Raw genomic sequence first — 13,591 nt, 5'->3', positions numbered from 1 at the left:
TCTGGGGTGGCTAGGTGGCACAGTGGATAGAGCACTGGTGGAGTACCTGAGTTCAAATCTGGTCTCAGACATGAAATAATTACCTAGCTGTGTGGCCTTGGGCAAACCACTTAACCCCAGTGCCTTGCAAAAACCTAAAAAAAACAAAAAAAAATTGGATTTCTATTACAGCAGCTAGGAATATACCTAATCTGAAAATGTGAAGATAAGTCTCTGAATTAAGGGGTGAACAAAAAGAATTATCATGGGAGAATAAGAAAGAAGGAAGCAAATTTGTATAAACTATATAATAAAAGGTAAAGAAGATCTATTACAATAAATGGAAGGAAGGGAAGGGGTGAGCAATATTTAAACCTTACTTTCATTGAATTTGACTCAGTGAAAATAGGAAGGTAAGAGGAAGGGGAAAAGAAAAGGCAGAGGGTGATAGAAAGGAGGGCAGATTGAGGGAAGTGGTGGTTAGAAACTAAAAATTTTTGAGGAGAGATAGGGTGATAGGAGAGAGGAAAAAAAAGTATAAACAGGGGAAAACAAGTTGAAGGGAAATACACAGTTATTTTTGTTATTTGATTTTTGTTTTGGAAGAGGACCACAACATAAAAGAGGTGATGCCAGGTCATGCAAGTGAATTGGATTTGTGTGATGTGAGGGACGGAGGGGAGAGAGGATATTCAAAGATACTAGCTTCTTTTTCTCATCCTCACTCATGTGGGTCCAGCGACCAGATACAGATAGGGAAAACTAGAGATGTCTTTCTATGCTTTCCCTTCTTTTTGTCCACATATGTTATCAAACCTTTACCTACCAATGCTCCATACAAAAGTATGTAAATTTTGATCAGTGAAACCTGACTGGATGTCCTGGGTTTTACTGGTCTCAATTATTCTGATTCTTAGTCAACAATAGGTTCCAGTCCAAGTCCCATTTTGTCAATCTTTGAGTCCTGATTAGATCAGAGGGAATGTGAATAGAAATTTCTTTTCTATATAGAGCAGAAACTCTGAGGGTCTTTCCCTCCCAGATTGATTTTTTACCTAGATAAAAGAGACATTCTTTGCATCATCTCTATTATGTTATGCTAAGCCCTGAACAGGCCTTAACTCAAACTGAGATTTCTTAAATACCTTAACTTATAAAAGGCCAATGACTCCCATTTCCATCAGGACCATCAGTTGTTCTGATGTATATCTAGCCACTGGACCCACATTGTTCATGAGGAAAAAATGAAGTTTCTTACTTTGCACAGTCCTGTCTCACTTAAATTCAATTCATTTACATGTCTTGGAGTATCCCTTATGTCACCTCCTTGATAAGGAAAATGAATGCATGCTAGAAGTAATAATTCAGTCTCAATTCTACTTAATACTATATCATTAAAGAGAAATGCAAACAAAAATATTAAGAGCAAGACTGGAGAAAGATGATAGAATTTGTAGTATAGGCTTTAATGATTTGAAATAATCTGTTTTTCTATAGTCTAAAAATGTCCATATCTCATTTTCCCATATGTAAAACAAAGATGATTAGCCTAGATGATGTTTCGTTTTCTTCTCTCTCTCTTAATATCAAAGGATGATAGGCATTTGATTTAGTTCTTTTTTTTTTTTGCAAGGCAATGGGGTTAAGTGGCTTGCCCAAGGCCACACAGCTAGGTAATTATTAAGTGTCTGAGGCTGGATTTGAACTCAGGTACTCCTGACTCCAAGGCCAGTGTTCGATCCACTGTGCTACCTAGCCACCCCAGTGCCACCTAGCCACCCCTAGGCATTTGATTTAAAGCTCAAAGGAGTTCATATAGTTTAACCTTATCATGCAACAAGAGAGTGAAGCAAAGAGAGGCTAAGGACCTTGCCCATAATGAATAAAAGGTCTAATCTAGGGACATACAGAAATTATTGCAGTTTTAGACCTGGGCTGAGTCCTATCTCTAACATTTACTAATAATTCTCAACATTTCTTGTTTTTCATCTGAAAGCAAACTGCTGAGTGATTTTTTTTTAATTCTATGAGAATATATCTCTGATTAAACAATGGAAGTGGGAAAGAAAATATTATTATCTCTATAGAAATTTGTTTTATTAATCATGTCAGAACTCTATATTATAAGAAATAATCCTAGAGGAAAAGTGGAGTGAATGGGTAGGGGAAATCTAGATTATATAAAAATAAAACATAAATAAAAATGAATTTTAAAACATCATATATGTGTGTGGTGAATGTAAATAGTGTTTACAAAGTCATTTCCTTCTTTATGCTTCTGTTTTTTATCCTTTACAATAAATCCTCCAAATAACTAATAAAATTATCTCCTCTTAAAAATTATTTTCATTAAAAAATCAGTTTTCCCTTTTTCCCTCCCTACCCTTGAGAGAATAAATTCAAACAACAAGTATGACAGTGCTAGTCTATTGCTCATAACACTTGGTTCTTAATCTATTGACTATAGAAGAAGAATTCAAAATTTTTTCATCTTAGCATATAAATTCTGGTACCAGAAACACTTTGAGAAATATCACAATGTTTTTATTCATTTATTCCACATTATTGGCAAATTCGATGGTCTGTATTAACTGTTCTTTGAACCTAGCATTCCATCTTCCAGTCTTTATATGCAGACTGTAAAGTGTCTGAGATCAGATTTGAACTCTGGTCCTCCTAACAACAAGACTAATGTTCTACTCACTGCAGCACCTAACTGCCCCACAAATAAAGAAATGAGTGAATGAATAGTAAATAAACAAATGAATGAATATGCAAGTGAAAAAATGAACAAACATGAATAAGCAAGCAGACAAATAAATAACTTATTAACTGGGTGGCCTTAGACAAATCCTTTAAACTTGTTTACTCTGAGTGCCATCTCCAGTCATCCTGATTCATACCTGGTTACTGGACCCAGAGAAGTGAGTGATTATAGTGACTTAGCACAGCATTCCCTCTCTCAAATAGAATTCACTTGGCTGTCATGGCATCACCTCATGAACATCTTCAAGAACAAAAGACAGTCATCATCATCATTATGTAGACTATCACCTATGTCTGTAAAACTTTCCATTATGATTTCTGTTTCTTAGAACCCACCTCTTTCCTCCAGTTCAGTTCAGGTACTACTTCCTTTGGGAAACATTTACAGATTCCTGTCATTTTTAGTGCTTTGTCTTTCTTGGTAATATCGACCTTACTTCTCTATGCATCTATGGTATCTATCCAACAGAGAATAAACTGATTTTTGTGGAGACTTTAAATAAATAATTTAGTCTGCATAGCCCCAGAACTTTATAAAGTACCTTATTATATAATAAGAATATGGAGAGATTATAATTCCTAATTTATAGTTGAACAGAAGCATCTTTCCTATTATTTAAAGGAGCCTAGTCCTGAGATTCTAACAATATCCCCTCTCTCTAGAACTACATCTCAACCAACACTTTTCCTTTGATAAAGTAAACTGAAAAGATGGATGAAATACACAGACATAAGTGAAGACTCTTCTGAAATCCTGTTTCACTTTGCTTACTTACACAAATAACTGGATAGAAGAGTGCATTTTTTTTCTTTCAATATGAGGTTAGAAGAATGGAAACAATTGTCTTAATTTTTATGTCACATTTTAATTCAGCATTCCAACCTCAAATGTCCCCACATTTAATCCAGTTCCTACCAAACTAGAAGAGGGCCAAAATTCCCAGTGAAATATTTGAATGACACTCCACAGCTCAAAGATCCTTTTTCCTCTAGGGTTAAACAGAGCTATAAATTGATGACAGCTTGTCAAAAGCACAGCCAAATTTCAAGGATATTTGTTTTAATTCACCAGAGCAAGAAAGCATATATATATGGCTCTTATATATATATCTAGCCATTTGGACAATAGTCATTTGAAGATGAATAGATTTGATGCTTGGCATGAGCGTCATAGCACAAATCCTCCAAAAAAAGGATGATAAATGAAGGGTCTAAACCAGTATAAAGAAAAATCATTTGACTGTCTTTTCCCAAGCCACAAAATGAAGGTTTTGAGCTGCATGGAAAAGATAAGGAATTGAGAAACAGTTACTAACTATAAGAATTTGTTTTTATTCCAAAGGTTCATGCCAATGCGCAAAGAAAATCAGTCCATTTTAGAGTTGTATAAAATGAAATTCAGCCTTTGGAATCAATCTACTATCCTTCTGGTAGAAGTTTTGGAAACTTATCAGTATTTTATTCAAATGAATCTCTAAGAGTTTTGTGAGAATTATCCATTGTTCCTGTACGACTGCATTTACATTTTAATTCTCCAAATTCATCTAACCTTTCCATTATTTCCTTATCTTTTTCTTTGGACCAATCTTCTCTAAATGCTTCTTATCCCACTGATCCATGCCTTTTTGATTCACCTTATTCCATTAAAGGAGAAAATGATTCCATAGATACTTCTTATGCTTTCCTCATATATTATCACCACTGTCTTTTTCTTTGTCTTTGACAAATCTGACATTAAGATTTTGCCTAATTGCCATCACTATAGATTCATTTTACCTTCTTAGTTAATTGTTATAATCCAATTTAAATAACCCTTCTCATAGAAAAAAGAATCTTGAAGAATATCAGTTACAAGTTATTTTTAGTGAATCTATCTGAGTCCTGAAAGAAGACTAAGATATTGTATCTCATGAGACTTGTAGAGTTAACTGTCAAAGTGAAAATATCTAGGAGAGACTTGAAGTGATAACTGTTATCATACAAAGAGGTTGAAGTGATAACTTGACAGAACATTTATCTCATATACTACAAAGAAGTTGTGTGGACAAGACATTCTGAAGGAATCTTTAAGAGTCTCTAACTGGTGAGAGAACTTAATTGCTGTTCTTGGTTTCCAATATTACAGAGGATGCCACAATTGCAGATATTAGTGAAAGATGACTCTGGGTGTATCCTTTCTCATGGTACAATGCTGATTTTTTTTTGTTCTTGTATTACTCATTACTATTAATAAATTATGTAACTAATAATATTGATATTTATATAAATCAATGAGTTCAGAATTTTAAAAATGTAAGGAAAGAAAACATGGAAAAATCTATTTATTTGAATTTTATAAACCAAATGGGGGTTCAAAGTTAATTAATTCATTAACAAATTATGTGGTTTTAGTTCCTTATGTTGAAATATCAGATCATTTGTATAACATTATCTCTGAACACACTAAAAGCATTAATTAATAATGTAATGAGTCAGTAGTAGTTTCAGTGTTCATAGTTGAAAATTTTGTCCATCAGATCATCTGAGAGACTGTAACCCTGCATCTCAAATCTATATTTGTATTTCTGTAGGTTGAGGAGCACAAAATCCATTAGATATGTGACCTCATGACTATTATATCTGAAGGTAAGTATTGAAGCTTGTTATACTTAAATCCAAAATTTATTTTTTGACATATATGTCAAAGCACTTACTCACTTTAAATGATCGCAACTTTCATGTTGACTAACAAGTTCAAGGATATAATCCCTCATAATTCTGAATTCCACTAACCTTCATCTCTTTATATTCCTTTAGTCAGAGTAAAAAAGACACAGTTTTGAGGTTAATGATCCTATAACTCTTCTTGACCTGAAAGATTTCAAGTGTGGGGAGCTTCTCCCACAGTTTCACTGTACATCAACCCTATTGAGTTTCAATGAGTATAATGTATTATACCCTGTATAAAATAAAGTTGGAATATTTCCCAACCTTACACACTTCAAAAGAACTACTGACTTTTCATCTTGTTACATTGATCCCCAAAATTTACTTCTTATATGCTATCGTATTTGTCTCATAAAGTTTTTATCTTCCCATACCCTTTTCTACAATTCTTCAAAATTGCTAACTTTGAAACTCACACTGCCACTATCAACTATTTCACTTGATGATCAAATGTAGTGGGGTGAGATAGGAGGAAGCCTTATAATTCTTTAGAATATTTCCTTCGGAGCTGATAGAACTGGCTAGTATTTAGAACAGGAGAAGACTTTAGAGTGATTTTAAGAACGATATTAATTTTTTGCCAGTGTTCTAACTTAAGCTACTATTAGTGGAAGATTATTCCTTAAAAGGAATCTGTTATATCATTTCTCAGTTTTCTTGGGGAAGCCTTGAAGAGTTGGAATTGTCTTTCTAATTTTATAGTTCCCAAATCCCCAATGCAATGGTTTCCACATAATTACTGTTTTTTTAATTTAATCTTTATTCTCATTTAGTACAAATGTTTTTATATATTAATAAAATATTCTTGTTTAAGAGTAAATGAAATACCCCCTCCCTCCCATAAATATAGACTCTCTTGAATGATAAAGTAAATTATTGTTTAATGTAAATTATTCAGCTACACTTAATTTATTTTTAGTTAGAAGTACCGACCAAAATCATATAGTGAGAACACTGGGTACCAAATATCTCTCTTCCACCAAGTCGGTGACATACTTTGCAAAATGTATATATAGTCAATGGAAAATATTGTTCAACTTTCCTTTACAAAGTAACATAATGATATCTCAGAATTATGGATTTACTTGCATGTGGATTGGATTTATGTGAGGTTGATATACACAAAATTATCAGCCTCATTTTCTCTTCCAGAGTCATTGAAATACTGTGGCAAAACAAAAGTCAAAATGATTGGTGATGGCCCAAGACATAGTGGATGACTTTGATAGTTTTTTTTATTGTCATCTAAGATATTCTTTTTTTAAATTTAATATTTATTTTCATTTTGTACAAATAATGTATTTTTTACATTAATAAAATATACTTGTTTAAGAGTAAACAAAATACCCCCTTCCCCATAAATATAGACTTGCTTGAACGATAACATAAAGGGGAGAGAAAAAAATTAAATTTAAAAAAAACATAATAGTAATAATTGTAGGTATGGCCAGGTGGTGCAATGGATGGAGTACCAGCCCTGGAGACACGAGCACCTGAGCCCACATCCGGCCCGTACACCCAACAATCACCCAGCTGTGTGACATGCAAGCCACCCGAACCCCACTGCCCGGCAAAAACCAAAAAGAAGGAAAAAAAAAGACCCAAAGTAAAATAAAATAGTAATAATAGTAGGAGTGGCTAGGTGGCAGACAGAGCATTGGCCCTTGAGCTGGGAGCACCTGGGTCCAAATCTGGCCCCAGACACCCAATGATCACCCTCCTATGCAGCCCCAGGCAGGCCACCCAGCCCCATTTGCCCAGCACCCTCCCAAATAATAATAATCATCATCATCATCATCATCATCATCATCATCATCATCATCATCATCATCATCATCATGATAATAAATGTGTTTGAGTCTTTGTTCCAACACCACCAACTCTGTTGCAGGTGGATCCCATTCTTTAAGACAAGTCCATGGCAAAAGTTACTTCCATATTTTTCCACCATTGCCATTGCCAATCACAACTCCCTCCTTTCACATTTTTCCACTACCATGTACTATATTTTCTCTCTCCTTTCACTCTGACTCTGCTATAGGGTAGCTGAGTGGAACAGCAGACAGATCCCTGGCTCTGGGGCCAAGAGGCCTTGAGCCCCCATACCTCCCCTTAGGCCCAGCATCCACCTGGCCATATGGTCCTGGACAGGCCATCCAATCCCAGCCCCTTGCAAGAAGTAAAAAAGAAAAATGTGTTATATCTGACTACTCCCCCCCCAATGGTCCATCCTCTCCTCCATCAATCACATTCCTCCCCTTCCCCCTGCCCCCATCCTTCTTACTCCAGATGTCTATACACCATTGAGTATATATGCTGTTTCCTCTCCTAGACACCTCTGAGGAGAGCGAAGTTTCCCTCATTCCCCCTTGCCTTCCCCCCCTTCCATATAATTGCAATAGCTCATTGTAATAAAGAAAAATCTTATTATATGAAATATCTTGGCCTATTCCCCCTCTCCTTTTTCTTTCTCCCATTACATTTCCCTTTTTTTCTATTGACTCCATTTTTGCACCATATTTTATCGTCAAATTCAGCTTTCTCTTGTGCTTCAACTATAAAAACTCCCTCTACCTGCACTATTAACTGAGAAGCTTCATATAAGTATTATCAATGTCATTTTTCTATACAGAAATACATACAGTTCATCATCATTAAGTCCCTCATATTTTCCCCTTTTCCTCTGATCTCTATGCTTCACCCGATGTCCTGTATCTGAAGATCAAACTTTCTGCTCAGCTCTGGCCATTCCAACAGGAATATTTGAAATTCCCCTGGTTCATTGAAAGTCCATCTTTTTCCCTGGAAGAGGACATTCAGCCTTGCTGGGTAGTTCATTCTTGGCTGCATTCTAAGCTCTTTTGCCTTCCAGTATATTGTATTCCAAGCCCTACGAGCTTCCAATGTAGTTGCTGCTAAGTCCTGTGTGATCCTGACTGCAGTTCCACAATATTTGAACTGTGTTCTCCTGGCTGCTTGTAATATTTTCTCTTTGACTTGGGAGTTCTGGAACTTGGCTATAATATTCCTAGGGGTTGGTTTTTTGGGATCTTGTTCTTGGGGAGATCGATGGATTCTCTCCATTTCTATTTTTGCCCTCTGCTTCTAGGATATCAGGGCAATTTTCCTGTAGTAATTGTTGAAAATGATGTCAAGGATCTTTTCCTGATCATGACTTTCAGGTATTCCAATAATTTTTAAATTTTCTTTTGTAACTCTGTTTTCCATATCCTTTTTTTTAATGAGATATTTTACATTTTCTTCTAATTTTTCATTTTTTTGGTTTTGAAGTATTGATTCCTAATTTCTGGTAAATTCATCAATATCTTTGAATTCTATTCTTTGTCTGAAAGATTTGTTCTCCTCAAAGAGTTTTCTTATCTCTTTTTCCATCTGGCCAATTTTGCTTTTTAAAGCCTTCTTCTCCTCAATAACTTTTTGAACTGTCTTATACATTTGTCCTAAGCTGGTTTTTAGCATGCTATTTTCTTCAGCATATTTTTGGATTTCCTTGACTAAGCTGCTGACTTCATTTTCATGTTTTTCCCGCATCTCTCTCATTTCTTTTCCCAATTTTTCTTCTAACTCCCTCATTTGATTTTCAAAGTCTTTTTTGAGCTCTATCATAGCCTGTTCCCAATTTCTGTTTTTCTTGGAGTCTTTAGATGCAGGAGCTTGTGCTTCCTCATCTTCAGACTGAGTATTTTGATCCTTCTTGGGCTCATTTGCAAAATATTTCTCAATGGTCTTCTTCTTGTTTCTCTGCTTGCTCATTTTCCCAGCCTTAGCCTGTTTTGGGGTGCTTCCTGAGCTTTTGGGACACCTCCCACAAGGATCTCAGTGTGTGAGGTTCTGTCCTCCCTCCTGGTCTGTGAATGACCATGTGCTCCCCCCTCTGCTGCGGGGTTGAGGTTGAGGGGGCCCTGCTGTTTTATGGGGGGGCCTAGACTGGGATCAGGATGTGAATGTGGTCAGAGCCCCAGAGTCCTGTTCCAGAGGCAGAGGACAGAGCTCAGCAGTCTCTCTCTCTTCACTGCCTTCCCTCAGTTCAATGGTTTCATGCCCTGGGCGCTCCTGCTTACCTGCTCCACCTGCTTCTGTTTCTTGGATCTGGGCTGTGCTGGCCACACTGCTTGCTGTGTGCCCTGAGGGCTGGGCTTCCTGTGCATGCTCTGGCAGAGGTCCCCTGCTGTTCCCCCACCTTGTGCCAGGTGCTCCCCAGGGCGTAGCTCAGGAGACTCCCCTGCTGCTGTGACCCGGGGCTCCCAGCTCCCTGGGGCTGCCTCCTGGAGGCTGAAGTTCTTTCCCTCTGGTGGGCCACCCCTCTAGCGGGCCACCCCTCCGACCCCAGGGAGAAGAGCCTTTCTGCTCTTTTCCAGGTTACCTTGAGTAGAAGAACTGACTCACTGGGTCCCTCTGTGAGTTCTGTCTTCTTGAAAGTTAGTTAGAGTCCTTAGCTTATCAGTTTTATGAGAGAGCGCCTAAGACAGGATCCTTTCTTGTCACCATCTTGGCTCTGCGCCCCCCCATCTAAGATATTCTTACCTGATAAAAGTATCAAAAGTTTAAATATTTTCTTCTGGCATTTTGAATGGTGTTATGGTGATTGATTGAAACCATTCACTTCATATATATATATATTTTCAGCACATAATTATTGATTCCTTCTGAAGGAATCCTTAGAAATCTTATACCTATTAAGTCTCTACAATTTCTTTTCATCATTTTTCCTTTCTTCCCATTCCTCCATTCTACACACATTAACTATTCCTTGAATTTGTTTAACTAGATTCATTTTTCACAATTTTTTTTCTATTCAGCCACTGCTGTCTCTATTATGTCAATTATTGTACTAATTTAATTTATTCTAGTAGGACTTTTCATCATACAATTCTTCAGGCAAGTCATACTACTTAACATGGAATAATGAAATAAATAAGACACATGACCTGATTGTAACATATGACTTACAATGTCAATAACACTGATTTTGGAATCAGATATAAAAAGCTTTGCTACTCAGAGTCTTTCATGACTACATACACATACACATGCACACACACAGGCACAAACACACAAACACACATGCACAAATCTTTTCAGTCTTCTAATACACATAACCTAACAATATATTCTACAATCAAGTGGCCATCATCCATTTCCTAGAACAACTCCCTCCATCTTCACTGACTCTTCCTTATACCTCTACTTCCTTATCTCTACCTCCTCACTTCCTTCAAGTGGTATCTAAAATTCCACCTTTCTGAGGAAACCTTTCACTATTTCTCTTAATTCTAGTGCCTTGCCTTTGTTCATTTCAAAATATAGATATCTGTCTCTCTAAGATCTTTCTTTCTGTCTGTCTATCTATCTCTCTATCTATCTCTCTATCTCTCTATCTATCTATCTATCTATCTATCTATCTATCTATCCATCATCTCTCGCTATCTAGCTTTCTTTCCAAATATCTATCTATATGGAGAGAGAGAGGTATACATATATATATATATACATATATATATACATACATATATATATGTGTGTGTGTGTATACATATATACATATATCGATTTAATACATATATATGTTCATATATAAGTATATAATATGTAATATATACTACTAATATGTATTATAAATAAACATATATACACTTTTATTGGTATGTGGTTATTTGCATGTTTGTCTCTCCCTTTTTACTGTGAGGTCTTTGAGAACAAAGCTATCTTTTTCCTTTTCTTTTCATCCCAAGGGTATAACACATTTCCTGGTATATAATAAAAGCTTAGTAATTTTATCTGACTCACTTATTTGAGTCATTCTTTTGATCATCTGAATTTGATTAGATCTCTTATTCCCCTGGGGGTTCCTGTTTCTTTTTCTAGCAAATGAATGAGTTAGACTAGAAACTTAACATTTCTTCCAGTTCATCAATGTTGTGACAAGAAGAGAAGGGGCCTTTCATATAATCCTAAAGCAGCATATAATTAATCACTTCAGTTCTTTTATCTTTAATCTTCACAATTTCTTTATTCTTAAAGTCATTCATTGCCATCATTGTAAGGAAGTTCAGAGATACTGCCCTTAGTTTTATGAAAAGTACATGTTATTTTATGTGATAAAATGTCAATGTGTATAATCTAAAATACTATATATGAATTCAATTACTTCAACTACATAGGCATTTAATAATTGCCTACTATGTGTATACAGTGTAATAGGTAATGTATCTACAAAGACAAATGTAAAAAAAAATTCTTTACCTCAAAACAATCAAATACAAGTAGGAAGATATGCCATTATATAGATTAAAGTGGAGACAAAGTAAGAAAAGAAATTTAAGAGATACAACACTCACACCTGAGGCATGAAGTCAGAAGTGACTTCATAGCAGAATCAGTGGCTAAACTATGTTTTACAAGGAGATAGGAAGAAGGATAGGAGTACATTTATGGCAATTTCTGTACAAAGCATGGAGATAATAGATGGAGGTCATATACATATACAATTTAAATGGAATGAATGAAGAACAATATTATATTACATTGGATTTGTACCTGTCACAAAGATTGTGGGAGATTTTAAATATCATGATGGATATTTTATTCTTTATTCAAGAGGCATTGTGATAAAACATATCTTCAAGCTGAAGGACATTTTATTCAAACCCTGACTCTGATAAGTACAGCTTCTATGGCCTTGGGCTTAAACTTTCAGGGTTCCAGGGAACCCTTACAGACTGCAAATCAAAAACATCTACAAATCTACTTTTCAGAGTGAGGTTTCACATCAGAATCCAGTTAGGACTTTCTGATTTATTTCTATCACCTCTCCTATTAGAACATCTACTACTAACATTGCTACTATTACTACTACTACTACTACTACTACTACTACTACTACTACTACTACTTACTACTACTATTACTACTACTACTATTACTACTATTACTGCAACTACTGCAACTACTAGTACAATTACTACTACTACTACTACTACCTACTACTATTACTACTACTACCACTACTACTATTTCTCTACTTCTACTGCTTTGCTACTTCTGTTACTATTATTAACATTGCTACAGTGCTTTTCCCCACCTTTTCTTTTGTACTTTAGATTCTTTACTTTTTTCAATCATAGAATTGTGTGTGTGTATGTACACACAATATACCTATAACAGCTATATATGCTTGAATTTATATATGTGCACATTATATTTGTGTGTTTAAATTATGTGTATGTCTGCATTGTATATGTGTATATATAGTATCGTATATATATATATATATATATATATATATATATATATATATATATATACACATTCATGTATCTGTTTTTTCTATGATTTGAACATGGTCTATATGTGTTCATTCATAGCAGAACTGAAGTTTGGTTTCCCTCTGTTCAAATAATAGCCTGATCATATCCCCTAGACTAGCAATATTAAAAAGAGCTAAGAGATATAATTTTACCCAAAATCTCAATTCTCTGACAACAGCAAAGTATTCCCTAACTCCAATGTCCTGCTTCCCTTCTTGCCAGGAATTACAATTCCCATAGAGAAAGACTGAGGAAGAAGAGACTAAGAAAAGTATATTATGCCTTGCTTTGTGATATAATAAGATATCCTTGTGCTATATGTGTTGGTTCAACCCTCATAACACCTGAGAATCTTTCTATATATTTTGTGATTAACATTTACTATTGATTGGTATGAAGTAGCATTCATTAAAGTTTGGTTACTCGCATCAAAGATATTAAAGTTATTGCTTAGCAAAGTCTATTTCCTCCTTTTAAACCAGCTAGATAAACAATTGTCAATTAATTTTTAATATGAAAATATCATCAATTACTATGAAAATATCATCAATTAATGAAATTAGAACTTGTCAAGTTAAAGTCTAATGTAAGTAATTATGTAAAATCACTTTACTTTCTCTATCATGTACTTTTTTGCATTATAGATCATTGTTGACATATTCATGGCAAGAAATGTGTACAAGAAAACAGCTCATTAATATTAATTATATATGAAATATCAAATAAGTAAACTGTAAATACATGTAATATAAACATATAAATTTAAGAATTATATGTCAACATAAACCTATGGCATTTGCTTGAAGATTAAA

Source organism: Macrotis lagotis, chromosome 1 (genome assembly GCF_037893015.1).
Source record: "Macrotis lagotis isolate mMagLag1 chromosome 1, bilby.v1.9.chrom.fasta, whole genome shotgun sequence".
Classification (NCBI taxonomy): domain Eukaryota; kingdom Metazoa; phylum Chordata; class Mammalia; order Peramelemorphia; family Peramelidae; genus Macrotis; species Macrotis lagotis.
The sequence above is the reverse complement of the archived record's forward strand: the minus strand, read 5'-3'. Positions refer to the sequence as shown.